The sequence below is a fragment of the Apodemus sylvaticus genome, chromosome 12 (genome assembly GCF_947179515.1).
Source record: "Apodemus sylvaticus chromosome 12, mApoSyl1.1, whole genome shotgun sequence".
Classification (NCBI taxonomy): Eukaryota; Metazoa; Chordata; class Mammalia; order Rodentia; family Muridae; genus Apodemus; species Apodemus sylvaticus.
In genome coordinates this window covers 76,115,543-76,140,410 of record NC_067483.1, presented here as the reverse complement: position 1 = coordinate 76,140,410, position 24,868 = coordinate 76,115,543, and the positions used below count along the sequence as shown (strand labels likewise).

Here is a 24,868-nt window from a genome sequence, read left to right as displayed (position 1 = left end):
CAAATAACATTTGAAATGTAAACAAATAAAATACCTTAGTACATTTTTTAAGCCTCACTTTTTTAAAAAGCAGGGGACCCATGTACACAAAACAAATAATATTTTCTTTGCAGACACTTTGATTTCCAGTGAGTATGATCTTTCACCAGAAGAGTTACATGCTACTGTTTCCCATTGTGTCTTTTAACCCAGCAATGCTTTCAGGCAGGATTCAACCTTTGACAAAGTTAGCATTAAGTCAAGCATAAATTTCTAAATCAGGGTATTTCTTGATGTTGCAGGTTTCAGTAGAACAAGCTATTAGAAACCAATATGGTATCATGTCAGGAAAATACTTCCAGAGCAAGATTATCTCCTCTGCAAACAACCTATGCATCTTTGTCAACTTTTGTATCCTTTGCTTGCTTTGTAAAATATAGAAAGCAATAGTAGGCAGCAAAGTCAATGGAAATCTGGGGAACAAGTTATTTGTTGGAAATGCTATGTAAGTAAGCACGTATCCACAGTTCATGTGCATAGAGATTTGTGTTGGCTTAAAGAGAAGGAAGAGCAATGCCCACACTGGCTCTTCAGTGTTGAAGATAATCACCTGTGGATAGTCTATGAATGGGGAATAAACATCTGAGAAGTCAGAACTATACGTACGTCAACTTTCAATTTTCTTTAATTTTATGTGTCTTAGCATATGGTATGTGTTATGTTTATGTGTTTGTACATAGTGTGTGTGTCTGTGTGTGTGTGTGTGTGCGCGAGGCCAGCCAAGGATGTTGGCCATTCTACTCTACCCCATTCTACATTATTCCCTTGAGACATTGTCTCTCACTGAGCCTGGGAGTAAGCTAGCATCCAGAAAGCCGGTGGACCATCCTGTTCCCACTTTCACAGAGCTTGGATTACAGGTACATCCACACTCGGGTTTTATGTGGGAGCTGGGGATGTGCACTCAAGTCTTCCTGTTGGCACAGCAAGCACCCTTACCTACTGAACCATCTTGCTAGTTCCTCATTTTCTTCTATAGTCTCTACATTAATGATGTTAAGATGAGGAATATTGTTCAGGATTACTCATTACACTAGTGGTTCTCAGCCTAAGGCTCAAGACTACTTTAGATTGCATATCACATGTGCTGCATATCAGAAATTTAAATGATGATTCTTGGCAGTGTCAAAATTATAATCATCAAGTACTGATGGAATAGTTTAATGGTTGGCAGCCTCCACAACATGAGGAACTGCATTAAAGGGTCACAGCATTAGGAAATTTGAGAACCACTCCCTAGACGATAAGTAAAGTCAGGTGTTTCCTTATGAACGAGAGACAGAAAGACATGGACACACACCCCAAAAAAGAGGGCTCATATGGGCCTAGAGTTGGAGACTGGAACACTGTAGCCATAAAGCAGGAACTGCCAACAGCCACCCGAAGTTGGAAGAGTTGAGAATGGATTCTGCCACAGAAACTTCACAGAAAACATGACCCTGCCAACCTTCTGTGTGTGCCCAGTGGAACAGATTTCAAGTTCTGGCCTCCAGAACCCTTTGTGCTCAGAGAAAATAAATTGTTTTCTAAATTCACCAAGCTTGGGGTAATTTGGTACAGCTGTTCCTGGGAGCATTTCACCCTGACTGAAATGCTTTTTGGGTCATATTGAGTTAAACACAATAGCATGCTCAAATTAACTTTTCTTATATAATACATCTTGAAGCTTGTAATTTTCTCCCATGGTCCCTGTTGGACAGTGCTCTCCTGGACTGAATGGATCATAGTAGCCATAAACAAATTGCTTCCTTGAACAGCCTAAAGGGAAGGCGGTGTCTATCTGGTAAATCATTCTTGGAAGCTTCTCTTCTGAATACATATGCTTTCATTGTTAATATAAAAGTGTGTCTCCGTTTGTTAAATAAAAATGTGGCGAGCACATTTTCAAGCAACACAAGCCTGTTATGTTAGTTACTTTTATATCACCATTGATCAGATACCTGAGGGGGGAAAAGCCATAAAAGGGAGAGGATTTGTTTTGCCTAACAATTTCAGAGAGTCGGTCTGTCATGGAGGAGAAACCATGGCAGAATAGAGCTGTTCACATCATGGTGAACAGAAAGCAGCAAGGTTTAGAGGAAGATGCCAGGACAGGATATACCCCTCCCAACCAACAGACTTCTCCAGCATGGGCATAAGCATTCATGGTCAACTTGACAGAATCTAGTAGCACAAGAGAGAAGGGTCTCTGCACAAAGTTGTTGATTTTATTGATTATATTGATTGACTGTGGGAGGAGTAGCCACTGTGGGTGGCTGTGTTCCCTGGGTGGGATCCATCACTGGATGAGTGAAGAGAGAAGCATCAGTGTGCATTGACTATTCACTGACTCCTCCTTGTGTGTGAGATGTGTGGCCAGCTACTTCAAGTGCTCGACATCCTGATTTCCTGCTTAGGGCGGACTATACCCCTGTACTGTGAGCCAGGGTATTATAAGTTGCTTTTCTCAGGATATTTTATCACATCAACAAAAGAGATACTATGATACCCAGTGACCCACTTTCTCCAACCTAGCTCCACTTTCAACATTTCACTATTTCATGAGTCCATCAGAAAATTAATCCATCCAATAGTCTAGTGCAATCATGACTTTATTAGCTCTGAAAACACCATCCCATGTGTGCACACACACACAGAGACACACAGACACACAGACACACACGCACATGCAGAGAGAGAGAGAGAGAGAGAGAGAGAGAGAGAGAGAGACCCACATATTCCACATCTAGCCACCTTCCACTGAGCATTTAAAATGTATTATTGGAGTATACACATCACTTACATCATCCAAGTGTTTACAAATATAAGCTTGTTCTTTTTTCCCTTGTTTTTATTTATTTGTTTATTTATTTATCATTTATTTTTGCTGTCTCCAAAAGCTTTATTTTTACTTGGTCCAAGACTTGAGAGAGTCTCCAGAGTAGTTACAGAGCTGCCTAGTGGCTTGAGAGTTTCATTCAGTTGGCCATCCTGAAGCGGGCTGATGCAGAGCAGAGTAGGGAGCCCCTTGGAAGCCATTTTAAACTATGGAAAGACTCAGTGAAGCAGTATAGGGCAAAACCAGAATGGGGAAGTGGGAAGGGGTGGGTGGGAGGACAGGGGGAGAGAAGGGGGCTTATGGGACTTTCGGGGAGTGGGAGGCTAGAAAAGGGGAAATCATTTGAAATGTAAATAAAAAATATATCGAATAAAAAAAGAAAATGCTATTTATTTATTTATTTATTTATTTATTTTATTTACTTATTTAATTTTTATTTATTTTTATTAGATATTTTCTTTATTTACATTTCACATTTTATCCCCTTTCCTGGTTTCCCCTCTGAAACACCCCTATCCCATTCCTCTTCCCCCTGCTCACCCACCCATCCACTCCCTCTTCCCTGTCCTGGAATTCCCCTATAGTGGGGCATTGAGCCATCTCAGGACCAAGGGGATCTCCTCCCTTTGATGGCCAACAAGGCCATCCTCTTCTCCATATGCTGCTGGAGCCATGGGTCCCTCCATATATACTCTGTTTGGTGGTTTAGTCCCTGGGAGCTCTGGAAGTACTGGTTGACCATGGGAGGAGATGCAGAGACAAAATGTGGAGTAGGGGACTGAATGAAAGACCATCCAGAGACTGACCCACCTGGGGATCCATCCCATATACAGTCACCAAACCCAGATACATTGTGGATGCCAACAAATGCTTGCTGAAAGGAGCCTGGTATAGTTGTGTCCTGAGAGGCTCTGCCAGTGCCTGACAAATACAGAGGTCGATGCTCTTGGCCTACCATTGGACAAAGCACAATGTCCCCAATGGAAGAGCTAGAGAAAGGACTGAAGGAGCTGAAGAAGTTTGCAGCCCCATAGGAGGAACAACAATATGAACCAACCAGTACCCCCGGAGCTCCCAGGGGTCGCCCATCTTCTTGATGAGCTTCACCTCCTTATCCAGAAAGTGCCTTTCCAAGAAGTCACAGAGATGAGGGTCTGTGTGGTCAGAACCAAGGGCATGGAGATCCAAGAGGGTGTGGCTCAGGTTCCTCTCCAGAACCAAGCAGCTTCCATGACCTCCTAGGTTTTACCCCGTTCATTATGAGATGACTTCTGCACAACTGTGAAGAGTACACAGCCCCCCCCCCCCCCCCGCCACGATCATTCTGCAACTTGAGGAGATGCTCGGTGCCCTCGCGCTTCTTGGCCAATTTGCAGAAGAAGTAGCCTACGCCCTCCAGAACCAGGTCATCAGATCAACAAGGAAGCCCAGAGAGAGGTAAGTGTAGGAGGCCCACAGGTGCAAGTTGACCAGGCAGTTCATGGCAGCTTCCACTTTGGTGGAATAATTCTGACGAATCCGAGAGGGTGTGGCTGATCCGGAATATGGGGCTAACTGCGAAGACAGTGCCAACTGGTCTTAGGAGCTGAAGGCAGCAAGGAGATAGTTCTGGAAGCTGCACCTGGAAAGACTTGGAAGGCACCTGGAAGCTAATAAAGTGGGAGTCCCCAGGGTCTGCTCCATCCAAACACTGTTGACGCAAGATAGAAAACCACGAGACCTCCAAGGCGCGACTCTCTTCCTCCCCTTTAAATATACCATATAATATTGAGGTGAGATCAAAGTGCGGATTGGAAAGAGATAATTCATGGTGCACGGTTCCATGTTCCCAGCCTTCCCATTATGTAGAGCAGTCAACAGAATAACAGTAATTATAGTCAACACTGCACGAGTTAATTGGGGATAAAAGTATCTCCACTGTTACTGTATGAGCCGTCGGATCCTTCAGAGGCCCTATGATAAGTTGCTTTTGACTTTCTGTGGTTTGTATGTTGGATGTTGAGGGACCTGTCTAAGATGGTGGAAACCCATTTCTCCTTGCATGAGTCAGGCCAGCATGCAAGCATGAGCTGCCGACCTTGCTATCTGCTTCCTTTCGGGCTGATGCGTTTACACTTTCTGGTTTGTTGTTTTCTGTTTTCCGCTTTTGTTTGCACCCATCTCCTCATGCCTGCTGGTTATGTTCTCTGGCACTGAGATTTCCCTCACCTCAAATGCCTTTGTGCTTCAGAACGAGAAAAGGAAAGGCAGTGCTTTCCTGCTTCCAGAACTAAATTGCCAACTTATGGCAAATAATTCTACTGTAGACTGGACACTGGAGAGATGGCTCAGCAGGTAAAGGTGCTTGCTGACCCAGATTTGATCCACACAGTGAAAGGAAGAGATAACACATCCTACAGGTGCTCCCATGCGCCCTCACCTTCACACATAAAGTTAGTAACTGTGGAAAATTGAAACACAAGATAATTTTACTTGCTGTTAGAAGGAATTACAGATCTTTTCCCAAAGTACTGTCTATGAGAACTGAACTCACCCTCCTGCTGTGGCTCCTCCTAGGTGATTTGAGTAATCTTACACAGAGCATGCTGTCAGATTGGCACCGGCCTCATGACATATAATCACCTCCCCTTCAAGTCTTCCTCCTTCTCATCCCTCGTGTCTAATATTGACTTTAATCTGTTCACTCAAACTGTGTGGTGCCTCCTTTCACATTGCAGGACTGCTCCCCTGTCCAGCTTTAAACCACTTTATTGAGGTATGGTTGTCATTATAAAGCTGCACTCGTGTGATGGACACAATGCAACAGGTAAACACTCAGGAAACCATCCCCACCATCAAGGCCTTAGACACATCCTACATCTTTCTGAGCTTTATCTCACTCATTTCATCATTACTAATGCTCTTGGGATAGTAAGAATGCTTACTGTAAATTCAATCCTACTTGTAAATTTTTAAGTCTCCAACACAGTACTGTTAACTATAGACACTGCACTTCAGTGCAGAATTCCAGATCTGAGTATCTGTCTATAAAAGCAAAAATCTGAAATGCAAAGGGATACCTATGTTCCTGTATTTGGTACAGGATCCCTCCCAATACCAAAGATTAAGGGACAATATGAGAGTTCATTGACCAGGAGATAAAGGAAATGTGATGATATACATTGTAATGAAATATTGGTTAGCCTTTTAAAAAAAAATCCTCGCTATGCTATTTACAATAAACTGAAGAGCATTGTACTAAGAAAAGTAGAGCAGACCTGAAGAGACAAATACTATAGGATGTCGCTTACATGTATGAACAAAACTAACAAAAGTCAAAGAAAGAGTGAAAAAAAGAATTCAAGGAGTTAGAGGAAGGAAAAAATGGAAAACTGATGGTCAAACAATACAATGTTTAGGACCAGGGAGAAGGCTTAAGCTAAAGCATTTCATATGCAAGCCTGATGACCTGAGTTCAGATCACTAGGACCTGTGTAAAAAAGCTGGCTGCAGTAGTACACACCTGAAATTCCAAGGTTCCCAGAGCCAGATATGAGGTGAAGATGAGGATCACCCATACATTCATAACAAGAGAGACTCTGCCTCAAAACAAGCCAGAAGGTGAGAACCAGCTCCCTCAAGGTCGTCTTCTGACCTCCACATACATGCTGTGCATGTGAACATCTGGAATCCTATCAACCTCTCTTGGTCTCTGTGTGTTGTTTATCTCTATTTCTCTGTCTATCTCTCTCTATATGTCTCTGTACATGTGTGGGTCTGTGTCTGTCTGTTTCTCTCTGGCACACACAATAGTTACAAACTGTCATTCAACTCGATATTAAGGTGAGCTGTTTATAGACTGTTTGCCTTAATAATGCTTCCACATATGTTCCCTCAAATCCTAACCAAGTTTCCTCAGTATCATCATATTAAAGATAACCCCTACTCATTAATCTCCACTAAGCATCTCTTTATTCTATTAGCAATGATGCTCACCTACCTTAAGTGGGCATTTAAAGACCTCCCAACCTGACCTCCCTCATCTCTTGAGAGTCTGACACATCCCCATTGAGTAATAGACATTCTGGCAAGCATGAATTCTGGTCCTTTTTTTCCCAACATCTTTCTGCTAATTTTTGTCTCAGTAAAAATGCTTATACAGTTCTTTAGTTTTTCATGTCCTTTTCTAACACTGTCCCAACCTTGGAAAAATATTTTTATCCACTCTTCAGTGTTCAGGTTTCTCTAGGAAGCCACCCAGATCTTCTCTACCAAAAGTAACCTTTTCCACACATACTTCCTTAGCTTTCTAAGTAAGATAGCACATTCTGTCCCATCTTGACTTTTGAGCCTTTCTCGTTTTCCTTTCAGGATGATGGAGTCATGCAATGAGAGGCCATGTCCTAGTCATCCTTCCATTCACCATGATATTCCAGGTCGATGGTAAGCTTGGGGACAGAGAATGACATGAAACGAGGACCAGATACACTGAGATGCTGAGGAAAACATAACTCATTGTCACATTCAACAGACATTTCGTGGTGATAGAAGTTGAAGGGATAAGGCACAACAGCAAAGAAGGTTTCCTTACCTTGGAACAGGCCAGAGCAATGGGTTTCACAGTAGAGCTCCCAGGCAGAGTGCTTGACCACACAGAATTCTTAAAGTTCTTTGGTTCCCTTCCTGCTGAGAATCCACACCAGAAGGATTTGCTTTGAAAGAAAGAGGTCTGCACACATGATTATTCCTCTCCTCTAAACTCCAGGGGTAGGATGCTAGTAATTACTTTTGGATCTCTTCAGTGTAATTACACAATAATCCACAGCCACCTATAAATACTGTGTCATTACATGGCATTGTCCGGGTAAACGCTACTTGGTTTCCTTGTTGGGTAATTATAGCTGTGCCACAGGGCAAAGATTAGCAGCACTAAGAACTTCTAGCATTACACTCATAGCTCAGCTGCAGGACACTTCCCATTTGTAGAAACACAAACTGCAAAGAGGAAGCAGGCTACAGAGTTTAGGGCAATAAAAGAGTCCTTGCTGCCTCAAAGGACTGGGGAGAAAATATCAGAATAGTTGACCTGCATTTTCTCACAAATCAAGAAATAAATAGTTAATAGAAAGATGTGGTTCACAGGTTCCCATGCTGTTTTATTTATGGAACAGTTGAGAATGCCAACCAATACACCAGAGGAATAATTCACATCTGTAAAAGCAGGAAGTAAAAAAAAATACAAGTCAAAGTTTGACTTGCTTGACTTTTCCATTGTATCATTTTGTATACATTTTGTATCAGTGTATCATATTGCCCTTTGGAGGACATTTAGAAATTTCTTCTTATCAAGTTTGGTGGCACTGCCCATATTTCCAACCACATGGTAGTATGAGACAGAATGACTGCAAGACCAGACATGACTACAGGGGGACTTTAAGACCAATCTGGGCAACTTAGTGAGACCATTTCTTAAAACAAAAAGTTATCTTTGAAAAATGGAAGTAGTACTGAGAGATGTTCTGTTGGAGAAGTATTTGTTCCTCAATCAGGAAGGTCCATTTTCTAGTCCCAACACTCACATTAAAACAGAGAAAAAAAGAAAGAAAGAAAGAAAGAAAGAAAGAAAGAAAGAAAGAAAGAAAGAAAGAAAGAAAGAAAGAAAGAAAGAAAGAAAGAAAGGAAGGAAGGAAGGAAGGAAGGAAGGAAGGAAAGACTACAAAACACCAGCTAGTGGTGACACATTCTGGTTATCCCAACCAACCAATCCTAATGTACAAATTCAGAGTCAAAAAACAAAACAAAGCAAAACAAAACAAAAACAGAGGTCTATCTCTGGTTCCCAAATTCATGTATGTACCTATGTGTACATACAAAAGATATATACATGCCCATGCATATGCACTTACACACATACACACACACACACACACACACACACACACACACAGTGTGATAGGGCAGGGTCAAATTTAGTGGTAAGTGTTTTACTATTATGTGTAAAGGCTTAAGTTGAAATCTCAATGCTAAGTAAACAATCCCAGCTCCATAGCTTCCTCACTATACTTAATACAATTGAAAATTTTGTAGAAGATATGCTGTGACAATTTATAAATAAACAAATGAAGATTAAAGGGAAGAAAAGTTAGAAATAAGGTAACCTGTAGGAAAAAGGAGGACAGAAGGAAAGGAGGAAAGGAAGGAAGGAGAGAAGAAATAAGGAGGGAAAGCATGAAAAAGGGAAGATTAGCAGCAGGAAACGAACATCGTAATCACATCTCTGAATGCTCTTGGGTACCATTTCTGTGTGTAGCATGAGCACTTGCTATGAAAACAACCCTAGCAGCAAGCTTTCTTATGCACTGCAGCTAATGATTAACTAGTCTTGTACCCAGACCTCTGAAGTCTATTTCCCTCTTTATCTGTCACATCCCTCTTCCTCACGCTCATGTATCCCCATTCCAGACATCCAATGAAACTACACATATCATACCTCCTGACTCCAAAATGTATTACAAAATGTAGAACACATTAGTATGTTAATAATCACAACAGGAAACAAGATAAAACTCAAAAATAAGCCATGCACACATGGCCAACTAATCTTTGACCAAAAATGCCTAGAATGTATGATAGGATAAACGACAGTCTTTCCACCAATTCCGTTTAAAGGTTGTCTTGAGAAACATGCTGGACAAGACTCTACAAGAATGATCCTTTTGACAGGGTGACATTGACTGAGCTGGAAAGAATACATAATGAAAGGCAAACTTAGACTCTCTGCTCCCTCAATGTCATTGAGTCCATAGATCAATTTTCTCACAACTGAATAAACTGTGAACCACATAAGTCACGCAGGGTATCTGCCGAATGCCCTGTTCCATAGCCCTTCCCCAAGGATAGCCATGGAAACGTGTTTTTATCAAAGATGTGGCAGGTTAGGTAGTAGGACTGTTTGGCCAGCTACATAGTAATGAGCAAATCAGATACTCAATTTATTTATCCATGTAAATAAAAGTCAAACAAATTATATGGAAGGAAAAGCTACCCACTGGAGTTTTTATATAAAGAATTGTCAAAAATGTATAAAGAATGACTTTATCCTCATATCCTATGACTTCTATTTTTGATTTCTAAACTACAATGGTTTTGAACCATTTTTTCCTATAATTGCTGAGACTATTTTTTTTTTTCAAATGTGAAAGTAGACCACTATCACTTATAAAGTCACCTGGTTTCCATGTGACTCTTCATTTTCACTTGTGGAATGAACCCCAGGGGGTGAGGTGACAGGTGTTCGGTGGCTCACTGTATATTTAGAACTTCTCAGTACCATGCCATTAGGGTTTTTTTTTTTTTCATGTTTTGACTGAAGGTTATTGGCAACTATAAATTAATCTTTCTCTTTTGAAACTACTGCGGCCTTGTCAAAGAACAAATCTATCTTTAAGGAGATATTACAATTGTCATTGTAAGAAAGAAAAATGTAAGTGATTCTCATCTTGCTTTATGCATTGCCTGTCCAACCTCGTGACATTGTGACATAATGGTGTGATTTACCATGCTCCTGCTTAAGGGGTGCACAATTGAGTTACAAAAAGATTATATATATATATATATATATATATATATATATATATATATACACACACACATTTATAAAAAAACCTTATTATTTTGAGTACGTTTACCATTTTGGATTGGGTTGCAGTCATAGCTATTCTGGATGCATATGGACCTCAAGCAGCAGGTTGTATATATCTACTTCACAGTGAATATATGTCATTTTATACTCACATTGCTTTTCTTTATGTACCTAGCAATTGTGAACTATTTAAGTGATAAGCTTAGTAATGGGTACATGGGGGGTGCTGTTATAGTATTGTATCTACTTGACAAAATTTCATCACTATAAATCTTCAGGGCTATTACTGATTCCAGCATAGAATATGTTAGATCTGAGATAGATTTCGAAATTTCCACAAATAATTAATTTTATGAATGATGCCATTAAGGTCCAGACAGAACAAGGCTAAGCCAAATCCTCGTTAAAAGCAATAATAGTATGAACTGGACATGCGGGTATTCTATAATCACAAAGAAGCTTGCTTTTTGCCTGATTGCAATTGTATGACATTCTGAGAAAGCCCAGGAACTGCATGAAGTAGGTAAACCATGGTTGAGTCACCAAGAAGGATTCAGTAATGACCAACCAAGGTCAAACATTCAGCTAAGCACACATACCATACAATACCAAGAGTGAAGCTTAGTATTAACTGTGTTTGGGGTAATAATAATAGAGAAATGAAGGCACATTATTTACAACAAACATACTGCTTCAGCAAGGGATGAGGCTCTTCAGGAATGCTATGCTATTCATACACACACACACACATACACACTTTCACTCACATATGTACACACAGAGAGAGAGAGAGAGAACGAGAGTCTAAACTCATTCCTTTGTAATAATTATGTGGATGTGATTTTTTTTCTGTTCACAGGTTAGTAACAAGTGCACAAACTATTAAAAGTTAAGGTGGCCACCATAAATCAGTGTGCTTTTGTATGTGTATGTAAAATTGTATGCGTGTTTGCTCAGGTGCCTTTGGAAGCCAGAGGAACATGTCTGATCCCCTGGAGCTGGCATTATATAGGAAGTTGTTTTAGAAAATATTTCCTAGGATATGAAGTCCAGTCCTCTGGAAAAGCCGTAAGTGTACATACCCACTGAGCCATCTCTCTAGCTCCAGTGTCTTTAAATTCTATTTTGGTGGTGGCCTCTCTTTCTATGATCACATTCCTTTGAAATGTAGTTGCTGTTTGCAGTCTCTGCCCAAGATCACAGGAAAGGTGACATGTCCTTCTCATTGTATCTTTCTTATGACTGTTTCTATTGAACAAAAATTAGGAATTTTTCAGAAGAAGGAAGTCTATTTCTAAGGTGTATAGATGCTCACTTAAATTTTATGATAGACAAAGAATATGCTTGCTTGTGTGACAAAAATTACTTTTCTAATTCAATTCACATTATTCAAAGATTTCTTGGATAAATTCATAATCAGTACTGTCACCACTGGTGTTGATTTTCCAGGATAGAAGAATTCCCTAGCACTCTGCACTTTTACCACTAAATCCAGAAAAGTCTGGGGCCGACTGGTATGTGTTGACCTTCTTGAGGACATCTGTACAGGAAAATCAAATGCTTCAGCCAGGGTCACACAGTAAGTTCATGACAGGACTGGGTTAGTGTCATAATTTCCATGTAAACCTCTAACTAAATTAGTAAATTTCTATGTCTCAGAATTTGATTGCTGCCATATACTCACCTGCTGAAGGAAAATGAACAGTGGATCATCTTGGGGAGGGGGGGCTTTTGTGTTGTTGTTTATTTGTTTGTATGTTTTTAAAGTAACAAACAAATCTGTCTGATTCCACAGTCTACTTCTAGGCTTTCTTCTCTTAATGAAGGTGTTCTGATCTTAAACTGCAACTGTGACAGGTGGCCATGTTAAACATACCAGAAATTCACTGCCCAGTCTTTATCTTCCTGTTTCCTAGCTATTGCACAGGTAAACAACCCAGACCCACGCAAGTTCACGCACAAAGGACTGTAGGGTAGTAACATTTATCTTGGACGTGTTCCATTTATCTTTGGCAAAAAGCTTCAGCCCCAAACTATCTTAAGTGATCTCAAAAAGACAGTGATAAGTACCTTCCCCCGTCATTATTGCTCCATTTTATCACGGTGGTGATAGCAATAACGGTGACTGTAACCCCCATCAAGTCCATTTAACACGGCTCATTTTCAAAAGCCACTCGATGCCTTGTGACAGTCTGGCGGGGCAGTATGAAAAGAACACTTAACCCCCATGATCTGAGGAAGACTTGGAGTGGGGAAAGAAGAGCCTACAGTCAGAGCAGAGGCAGCACAACAAGGGAAGGGATGAAAAAGACCATTGATTTTATGACAAGGGGCAGAGCCACTGTCAAAACTGAGCAGCACAAATTGAAGGAATGTTTCAATTAGCTGGTTGCTGGAGAAATTCCTCGAAAGTTCCAACTCACCAGCTTCTGTTTATTGTTTCTTAGGTGTGCGCTCTGGTTTGTACATGTGCACACACCTGTTTGTCTTGTATATAAAAGAGGAAGTCTAGAATTAGAGCTTCTGTTAGCAATCTCAAGTGTTAAAGCAGGAACAACCCATAAAATAGTCTGTGGTGCTGCCGTGACCTAGGCAATGAAGGCCTGGGTAGAAAGGGAGATAGATATTGTGGGCCTGCCTGCCACTCATGCACCCTGACAGGAAACTGCTAAACTTTTTCTGCAATCTCTGTCACTCAAGTTCATCCAAAAACCTTTCTGGGATTTACTTAGCAAGGGTTGAAATTGTTAGCAGAACACCCTGGTTTCTGGGAGGCCATGGATGTGGAACAGCATGAAGGACGGACAGACAGTGACTGTGTGAGGTAAATCAACATTTCTCACTGTCTTGCAAATGCCACATTCTGAAAGAATGCTTAGCAGTTGCTGTCACCCAGCACTATCAAACTAGAAACTTTGATAACACCAGGACAATTGACCATAGGGCCAAACCAACTCTTAACCCTCATTTGATCATATGACCTTGAGTATAATAGTTTATACCTTCAATGTCCTTGTCAATTAAATGAGAATAATGAGTACTACTGCATAATGCACTTATAACACTGAAGCAAGATAATTCACCTGAAGTGTATGGTACATAGTTACCCCTACAGGCAAGTGATGCTAATTCTGATTAATCCATATAATATAAGTAATTTTAGCTCAATTTTCTGATGTTCTTAGTTCATTAATTCCTACCAAAATATCTCAAAGTATAATCTTTCTACAAAACAGACTAAAGGTCACTTAGGCTTTAAAAAGTTAAAGAAAGAAAAATTTAAAAGCCTCTTATTCCATTTTTTAAAGTTCAGGTTCCACTACACAGGGACCTTGTGATCTCGATAAGTAGTAATCACTATATTTAACATCAAAGATAATATTACATGATATCTAGAAGTTCAAGGTTTAAAGTCATGATCACCTGGCTTTGAATATTTATTCTGCCACTTTCTAGATATGGCATTCTAAGTACCCAGAGCATCAGCACCCTGGTACCCATTCTTCAGATTTCAAATTAAATGGCATTTCCATCAAAAATTTTTGATCGTTTATTCTACAATCTGATTGCTCTCCAGGACACTTCGTAAATGATTATGAAATCATCACGTAGTTCTTGTCCTCATTTCTACAAACTCCAAGAAGGCAAGAAACAGTACTTTTTCCTCACAGGACTATCTTCTTATCTGGTACCCAGCAGGTGATGATTCAGACATGAATGAAGGTGTTTGAGCAGAAAAGTAATGGGATCCAAACTTCCTTTCAAGAAGTTGTTGTTTTAGAAGACACCGTAAGAGAACATAAACAGAAACAAGAAATTGAACTGGACATGAACACAGTGATTTTAGGTGGCATGCTAGTGACTGAGATAAGATGACATTAGTAAAATCTACAAGAGGGAGGTTTACTCTAGCTCTGTTTCATGGTCTGACCTATAGGATTTGCTAATGAATCTGGTATAAGATACAATAGAAACAAAAGAACCAAGTTTGATTTCAGGGTGTTGGACCAGAGCAAATTGAATAAATGAACAACCATGGTTTTAGACAGGGGAAGCAGAAGAATTAGATGTAGCCCAGTAGTCTCCATTTTAGAAACAGCTTTAATTATTATGCCTGAAACACCCAAGCAGACTGGTTAAGTGAATCACTGTTTGCTCACTCGTAGTTCTAACGGGGAGTCAGAGCCGGAGACAATACATTCATAGTTAAAGCAGTGAGACACGGTGATATCACTCAACAGGAGTGGTCCAGGGATGACTTGCTAGAGCAGTTCCATTGAGGAAGTCCAGGGTGATAGCAAGTCAATAGAGAGGCATTGAGAAAAGGCAGTCTACGGGGGGAAAAAGAGTAAGCCCTTCAAACGGAGCTGACTGATAAGCCAGATGAAGTAATGAGGAAGCAGAGAATTTCCCAGTTGGCTTTCCAAGATGATGATCATTGCAAATCTTGACAAGAACTATTTTAGCATGCACTGGGAACAACAACAATAACAAAAAAAAAAGGAATATGATTTAAAAGTTCATTTAAGAGAGAATGGGAAATCATCAGGGAAGATTTGATGAGATATGAAAATGAGATTGGTTTCATACTCAGTGGGATAGCAAAACTCCACTGCATTCAGCCTGCATTCAGTGGGGGTAAAGCTGAGGGCCATGGAAGATGTTCACAGGTCTAGTTGGAATGTGGTAGGTTCCATACCACACTAGAGATTCCTAACCACGTTAGAGAACTGTTTGGCAGTTACCTTGAACTGAAATATTTGCTTTCTAAAATATTTAACACATCCACTGTTAAAGAGACTGAAACAACTATGCATTCAAGAACTTGCACTCAGATCTTCAAACAAGACTCCTCAAGGCAACCTAAAGCCATGAGCAATTAAAAACAGTCATTGACCAAAGAGTCATTCAAATCCCACTATGTTAACACAACTGAATGCTTCTGCTTAATAGACCAGAATGCTATACCTACAGTGATGTTGTGTTCGTTGATAATTTTTTAAAAAAATACATAATGTGCAAGGACATAAGTCAGGCTCAAAATGGTATGATTCCATTCAGATATAAATTTCCCAAACACTGTACTGAATATAATATAATAATTCCTGGGGCACAGGGGACACTAATTTTTAAGGAACAGGGTTGAGGAAACTTTCTGGATTTTTTTTAAAAGATGCTTCTTATTTGAGTATAAATATCATTGACCTGAACATCTTGATTTGTGTATTTTATTAAAGATAATCACTTTAACTTATAAGATGAAGGGTCAAAGGGGAGGACTGAAAAAACCAAGTTTTTTACAACTCTGCATGGGAAAAATTTAGAGTTGCAGTCAAAAGAATTAGGAGATAATTTGGAAAGTCAAGGAGATTTAAAAAGATTTCTTTCACTTTGTAAGAGCAAACTTTATATTTTCATATTGGCATAAAAATAAATGATGATATATTGGCTTGTAATACCTTAAGTTTCAAGTCTGTCATTAGGAGAAATTAGCTGTGAAGCACTGGGCATAGAGCCTGACATGCAGTTACAGCTTCCCATATTATAGCTCACAGTACTATTATTCCATAATGGAGTCATGGAATATAAAAAACAAAGGATTCTCTGCTTCCAGTCCAATTACTGTACACACAAAACCTGACTGCCTTCGCTAACTATCCTTATGACTTTTGCTTTGTGCTTTCTCTAATGACACCTCCCCATGAGCTTGACAACCCTACTACTTCACTGACACTGTTTATGACCAGGTCATCTGCCACTCTGCTTATAAATCTAGAATTTGCAATGCCCTCAGCATCAAGCTGAGGAATTAAGATTCATACTAAATTCTTAGAATTGAACTCTCATGGACTAAATAAGCCCAAATGGTCATTCACTGTGAAGATTTTAGCTTATCCTTCCTTATAATACAGTTGTCCTGGTAGGCTGCTGCTTGACTTTTGAGTGTGCATTTGGATTGTATTTGCATGGAGTAGTCCTTTCTGTTCCTAAAGACTAGGAACAGATATTATCCAATCAGGTGTTTAAAAATCTCTTAATTCTCTTAGCTTTTCTTTCCCATACTTGTGTTCTCCTTTCCTTTGAAAGCCTTATTATCTGACAACTTCTTCCAAAATATTGATGAAGGTGAGAGAGTATTGATAAGACTTAGCAAGTCTAATGAAAGAAATACTCTACTCAACACACCCATTCTAACATAGATCCCTGGGTTTTGTTTGGTTCAGATCAATTGAGGCACAGAATACTTTGGTTGGCCATCTGCCTACAATAAAAATGCAAACATTGAGTGAGCCACAGTTGTCAGTCATGAACTTACAGCAAGAAATTCATTCCAAAATGTAATATGAATGGACTCCAGTCTATTTCTAGTAGAATACGATTCCCATGTGAAACCTAAGGAGCATAGCCTCTACTATCTACATACCTGTAAGTATTCTGGTATCCTATAATCCCCGAAGCCTCACCTAATAAGCTCTGAATACAGCATACTAAGGGTTTTGGAGCCACTAGTTACAATCTTTTCCACATTACTCTCAAAAAATAGGTCCAATACCTACAAACTACATGGTCAGACTTATCCAAGCAAAAGCCCAACTCTTGGTACTAAATTTCTTTATTACTTACTTTTGTTGTCATTGACCAAAAACCTGGCAGAAGAAACTTCAAGGAGAAGGCTCACTTATAATCATGAGGTTTGGTTGCCCAATTTTTCAAAAACTGGCATAACATTTCCCTACATTTAATGACTTTAACAAGTTTGGGAGTCAACTCACATACAACCAACTTAGCAAGTGGTTAGGGTCCCAGGATGAAGACTAGGGTATTCCCTGGTAAATAAACAAGAGTACAAAGTTTATAAATCTTTTCCCAAAAGATTATATTGTGTGTTCAGTGGAGGAAAGGAAACTATCTAGACATTTTAAAGACTGTTGAACACAGAATGAAGTTAATATGAATAGAGAGACAATGCAATTAATACTGGGGCTTCCAGTAGAAGTATAGACATAGGATGGTTAAATAACAGAACCTTGCCTGAGGAACATTCTAGGAGGTCTTTAGGTTCACTGTGTAGTTGTTTACCATTTTTGCATGAACAAAAGTGATCAGCATACTTGCAGCTGCTTCTATTCAAACACTAAGCACTCTTTTATAGGCAAAAAAAAGACAAGTGTAATATTTTACTTTCTTTGGCCAAGACAGTGAACTAAAAAGAATATTTAACCTTGAAGTAATAATGGAGCTAAATGGCACTAGTAGAGGATCTGAAGCCACTTTATTTTTTCTCAATTAGATCATGCTACCAGACAGAAGACCTGGTAAGGCTAAAGCAGATTCAAAAAGCCCAGTAATTTTTATAATTGATAATGGCAGGCATCAGAACAAGCTCCCAGCCAGGGTCTACCTGTCCTGGAACACATAATCATAATACCCCATTGAGAGAACCACAACAATCAGTCATGTGGCATAAAAACATAGAGTTCTCCATGCTCATGAGATATCTAGACAGCCCCTGAATGCTTAGCCGATGGGTATCCCTTCCTGTACATCCCTTCCTGCAAAAGGCATTTAATCCCTGGTTCACCCTGAGTAAGACATATATACTCACATCTGCCGCAGCAAGAAAATAGTTTAGACAAAGACTGTCTCCTTCATCAAAGAGGTTGAGGAGAGGCCTTCTTCATAAGGAAATGCACCTAAATCTCCCAGAGAAGGTCTCTCTTCCAGCACCTTCCTATTTTAGAGCCTGATGGGTTTCCTTGCCAGGCTCAGCCCTCCCTTTCTTCCTGACACTTATGAAAAGCACAGGCCTTGCGATAACTGTTCTCGACTCCTCGTGGTCCCCAGTAGCATCTGAATACACAGGAGCTTGAGAAGCACTGCTGTTTCTCACTGGGAAAGCACAGGCTGGGGCACCATATCTCAGATTGTGTTCTGCCTTTCCTGAGAGACATACTGGTAGTGCTCTACAATCCCAGCAGCAAAGCAGGCATGAAGCCTGACAATTAACTACATATTCTCTAAAAAAACTGACTAGATCCTAAAGGGAAATCACATAGATAACTTTAAGCAACCTCAACCAGAAACACTATGCCATATGTAATTATCTTTGCTAAAGCAAAATATTATGTTTACATACATCATATGTGACCATAACCTGATAAATAGATTCTTTTCACTCTCAAGCACAGTAGAAATTGACATAATTTGCATTCACACGGAATATATAACATTACACATTTAAATTTTTCCCAAAGACATGTTCTTATTTTTCCAGTTTTACTAAATCTAAAGATAACTGGAATATTTTGATGGCCACAAAAATTCGCTTTGACCCACAATGATAACTTCACATTACTTGGACCAGATGAACAAGAGGTAACCAGCACCTTGGTCACTTTAGGAAAGCATATGCACTCTAGAATTTAGGAGATGTCAAGAAGGCTTGAGAATTAAATATCCTTTATAGTTTTTAATACTCCAGTAGCTAGAGATAGGTCAGGGCATGCTCTCCAATGTAGAAACAAACCAATACATCTTGTGCTAGCTTCTGTTTAAAATGAAGATACATTTATTTGCTTGTGTCTATACATGTCACACCTAGGAAGGTGGCAATGGCACAAAGAATAACCATCTGTGAGTGAAGCCCAGGATACAGAAGTTCTCTGTAGCAAGTCATGTGTACCTGGGATCTTAGAACCCCAGAGGAAGAAATGGATTCCTTATCATGTTTGTGGGGGGAAAAATCACAGTACAACCTCTGGGATTCTAAACCAGAACATGTCCTTTTGTTGAAGAAAATTAAAATCCTTTTTGAAAAGCAATACCATGCTAATCTACCCTAGAAGAATGAATATCAATGATCAAACAACTATAGCTTCACACAAGTGCTGGATATTATCACATATACACCAGATGATAGCATTAATGGATAATATATATACTGTAATACATGTATGTCATATATATCCGATATATATTTTTCATGTTTATATATATGTATTTACATATATATGTATATATACGCACATATATATGCACATTAGATATGTATTACAGGATAAAAATGGTGTGTCTCTGAGCTGGGCTCCACCAGAACCAAATTGTAGCATGTCATATGAAACCTACATTAGGATACCTTTTGGTATTCCTAATTCCTGTACTGTCCTTTACCAAGCTTACAGCAATAGCTCTTTGGTGGAGCCAAAAGAACAAAGAAAGAGCCCACACGTGGTGTATGGAAGGGTAGACTCAGTAAGTGAAAGAGTTAGGGAAAGGAATTTAATGACAACGGCAGGAGGAAGTCTCGATAGGTGAATATTTAACAGAATATGCTCGCGTACCTTGTGAGTAAGAAGAAGTGCTCCAGCACTGGGATACAGAAGAACTCGTGGCAGTGAAGAACAACTTGAGCAAATGCCAAGGGCCTAAAGGGAAGGAAATACTATGAAATACTGAAGACAAAGAAATCATGGATGGTAACGCACAAAAGCAAATGGGATTAAATATTAATTGTGAAAATCTGTCACATTGCCATTTGTCAAGGAGCATTGGCCACAGAAAAAGGTACTAAGTAACCATGGCTACAGAGATGAACTCTATACACGGACTCAGAAACCTTGCTTCCCAACTACAAAGGCTATCTTGTCTACTCTGTACCTGTAGGATCAAAGGGAGAGTTTAAAATTTTTCACTTACTATTTTTCCTGTTAATATGAGAATCAACTTCTTTTAGAAGAAGTATTTCTTTTGGCTCACAGGTTAAGGGCATAGAGGCTCTTATGATGGGGAAAGTTGGGAAGATTGGGAATCAGAGTAACCTGGCTCTGAACCTGGGCCACAATAATCCTCTAGCCCTAGTATTGTAGCTAGAAGTCTAAGGCCTCTTAACCCAAAACTCTCATGACCTCAGAAGAGTCCTACCACATTAGAACCAAATTATGCAAGCATATGAGTGTCTGGGAAACATTTCATACCCAAGCCACAACAAAGATTAAGACCAAATCCTCAATAAGGCATGATTTCTTTAGTATACCACGTGGAACGTGAAGATTACTTAGATCCCCAAAGGGTTAGCAGTCTATTCCCTCAGAGACTCCTATTTCCCATGTGGATTTGTCTTTCTGCTTACAAAGCCTCAGCTAGCACCTATCTGGGGGTTAGCCATACGTAGGACCCATTTCACATTGTCTATAAGAGTAATCACATGAATATAAGATGTGATCATATCACCTATCACAGTGCCTAGGAGCAATTGGATTTTCAGATACTAAAATGCTTACTAAAACACAGCTGCTTTTTCAGCTCACAGGGTATACTCCCAAACAGGGGTTGGCAAACCACCCAGACACCTGTTTGTATAAATAAAAGATTTACTAGAACACTTGGCTTTATGCAGTTGTATAATGTCTGTAGCTGATTTGGCATTACAATATCAGAGCTACACTGCTGTCACAGCACACCCATGGCCCACAAATCATAAAATAAGATACAGTGAGTAAGGTGCACAATTAGGAATAAGAGGCAGTTTCAGGAAAGAGAGCAAGTCTCGGGGTCACATCTGGTAGCATGCTTGACTTCCTGTTTTGTGCCCCAATGGTTCTAAGCTGTGCAAGGCACATTACAGGTCTGGATCCTCAAAGTAGGGTGACTTTTAGAAGACATAAAAAGAACCTCACTGAATTGCACAAAACTATGTGATCATCTGGAAAAATGTGTATAGTAGCTCAGGAAACAGGGTACAGCCACAAGAGAAATCTTCACCTCAAAGGCTTGGTTTTTGATTTAATAAAATAGAGACAAAAAAAAAAAAAAAAAGGAAACACATTCCTGATGTTCCCTTGAAGACCAAGCAGCTGCCTCATACTGAAAGAAATAAGACCACAAGTGCCTCCAGGTTCTATGTCCACTTCAGAGGGTGATGCCACTCAAGGCTTGTATCTTGGTTACTTTGAGTGTTTTAAAACAACAACAACAACAAGAAGAAGCCCTGACAGAAGCAACCTAAAGATCTTGCTTAATGTATTCACAGCTTTGTGGTGCAGTTCTTCAAGGCAGGGTTACACATAGTAGCAAAGCCCTAAGCAGCTTGTCAGAGAGTGAGGAGTTCCCCTGCTCAGCTAGCTTTCTCCTGTTCACTCAGCACAGAACTCTAGCCTAGCAGGTGTTGTTGCCCCCCTTTTAGTCCAGGTTTCCCACCTCAATCAACCTAAGAAAGATAGTCCCTCATACACATCCCCAGGACCTGACCTAATCTTACCAATTCCACACAGATATGGCTAGAGGTTTGTCCCTTAGGCGACTCCAGACTTTGTCAAGTTGCAAGTCAGTCCGAACCACTCCAGTGTGCCTCATGGAAGAGCTCACATATCTTGTGTGTGCAAGGGAAGGACATGAAGTCTGACCAAGTCGACGTGATGTGGCTGGTGGTGTGCTCCAGTCAGCTAATAGCATGTTGCATATGATAATCGTATTTGTGTAATTCCAATTGCCTGACTACAGACCTCAACTCCCAAGCTTGAACTCAGCCATAGTAAGAATAAGTGTGCCGTGGAATATAGGGAGAGGCCAAAATAGTGCAGCATTGGGACACCTTGCTAAGCAGGGGTCATTTTATGTCACACTGTCATGAAGGCAGAGACCTTGTCAATGATATTATAGCCTGCAACATGAAATTCCAATAAAAAATGTTATTGGTAGTGCCTCCTCATACAGAAACAAAAAATAATAATATTGTATTTTGTCTAACTGACACTATAAACTTTTTTATATCCTGATCAGTAAGTAGCAAGTAGCAAAACTAATGATACAAAATTCTAGTTCTCTCTGATAGGCACATCCATAGGAATATACATTTTATTTACATTATATTATTTATAGAATATCAGAGGGAACGCTGTTACATTGCCATTAAAGAGGCAGGGTGAGAGCACTGCTGTTTAAAATGATGCTCGACATCTTCTGTGTCGAACATCCAACTGCCTCAACACATGACAATTGCGGCAGTAAGGCCTTTTCAACAATGACTTAGATATTAAAATATATAATCACTTATTTAAAATGAATTAAAGATGGATGAAAATTCCCAAATGTCCTTAAGGCTTTAAAAAAGAGGCATCTTCTTAAAGAGGCATCATCTTCTTCCACAAATGTAATCACTAATTCTTGGTGACTTTACAGAACTGGGAATCTGGACATTTCTGTGGGAGGGGGAGCCAGTTTTCATCCAGAATTCAAAGAAAGAAGGAAGCACACACACACATAAACACACACACACACACACACACACACACACACACGTATTAACCATTGATTCAAGGAACCTTTCGAGATAGTTCTTTCTGAATGTGTCCATGTGTTTCATTTGACTTCCTTATTTTGAGAAGATTTGTCACAACTTCATATTCACTTTTTAAACATAATCTCTGACTTGTCTTTTTGACTGCTTTGTACTGTGAAGTAAGATTCTATCAGGAATCTTCCAGGTCTGCCCTAACCTTGCCATTAGAATTCAACTGGGATATGCCAGCCCCACCCACTTCTGGACCTGACTCCTGAGTACTCAGCCTGGGAAGGGGATGGAGTCTTCTCCCATTCCATTCCTTCATCCAAGTTTTCCAGGAGACCAGAATGCCAGTGGTTACTGATGGGTTGGGGAACAGGAAGGAGGGCACCATTCCTAGAACAAAAGAGAAAATTTCCCCACAAGTCAAATTTTACTTATCTTAATTCCAGTAAGGCTGATTCTTGTGAGAAGAGCTGTCATTGCAAAAATCATGCCACAGTTTCTAAAGGCCTTCCCAGCAGGCAAGGGCCATGGGTCAGAGCATAGTGTTTGAAGGTGAAGCTTAGATTTGGAGAAGGAACATTTTGGTGACAGTGAAGTTTTGTGTGACGAATAAGTCAATCAGACAGTGAGAGAAACAAAACTGGTACAGAAAAAGAAGTGATGACCAAAGAATATAAAGGGTTTTTTATGGGTTGTAGAATGCCTTTCATGGGGTTTTGGAATAACTTGATCCACACTTTTTTTGCGACCAGGAATAATGATTTTTGAGTTATTCGAGGTTTCTGCATGCAATGAGATTTCCATAAATGTGATATTGTTATTGCTACAAGACTAAAATATTAGCCAGATTTGTATATAGAGTTCTTTTTCTTTTTTCTAAGCACACATGGGAACAAAATCATCTAGGATTAAAACTAGAAATTCAGGCCACACACATAGAGTACAGTATAATGATAGGACACTTGACATGACATGTAATGAGATGATATGTTGTATAGAAAATGCGAGTACATACTTCCTTTCTGGTTGTCTTAGTTAGGGTTTCTATTGCTGTGACAAAACACCATAACCAAAAGCAACTTGGACAGGGAAGGATTTATATCATTTTATACTTCCATGTCATAGCTCATTACTGAAGAAAGTTGGGGCAGGAGCTAGCACAGAAGTCACCAATGAACTCTTACTGGATTGCCCTTCAAATCTTGCTGAGTCTGCTTTTTTATATCATCCAGGACCATGGTCCAGGTCCTGTTGGCCAATTACTAATGAAGAAAATGCCACTGCAGACTTGAAGACAGGCAGTCTCAATTGAGATTCCTCATTCCAAATTACTCTAATTTGTGTCAAATTGAAAAAAAAAAAAAACCTTTACCAAGACTAACCTGACTAGTCTCCTCTTCAGACATAAGATACCAGATTTCATCATTTTAACAAATAGTTCACAAATCAATCTTAACTAGAGGAACAATATTTTACGGAAAATGAGAAAAGAAATAGAAAATGTTAATGTGAGTCATTGGCTGCTAACTGGCCTCCTGCCCTTTGGACACAATGAAGGTTCACTATGTCCCCAGACTGGAAACACTTCTGATGCTGCCAGGACTCAGAGAGATTTATAAGAAGATCAACTCCCTTCTCTGTAGTTCTCTCTGCCTATCTGTATTTCTTACATTTATTTATGGTCCCATTCACCCTTTATCATTTAATTACAGAATATTTTAGTTATTTATCTCTAAAAAGAAAAATCCAAGAATATTTTAACATTGTGCTGTTCTCTTCCTCCCAATAAAGGAAAGAAAGGATTCCCCATAGACAATCTTAAAGATGTTCCTTTTATTATTATCAATTTTATTTATGTGTATGGGGGAGATACATATGTGTGTAGGTACCTGTGGAAGCCAGAATATAGTGTTGGCTTCCCAGAGCTAGAGTTACACATAATTGCAATGCCTCTGACACAGGTGCTGGGACTCAATCATGGAACCTCTGGAAGAGCAGCCACCACCCCGCAGATCTCTAAGGCAGTAGGTGTCCTCCTATAGCTTGGAAAACTCACTTAACCCAGTCTCTACCTGCCCATTTCATGATTGGTCACTTGAGAATT

At 39.7% G+C, this 24,868-nt stretch overlaps 1 pseudogene; it reads right to left on the bottom strand.

The window, feature by feature from the left end:
• Window positions 1–200: 200 nt before the first annotated feature.
• LOC127697073 (ferritin light chain-like) overlaps window positions 201–24,868 on the bottom strand; it is a 62,454-nt pseudogene continuing 37,786 nt past the window's right edge.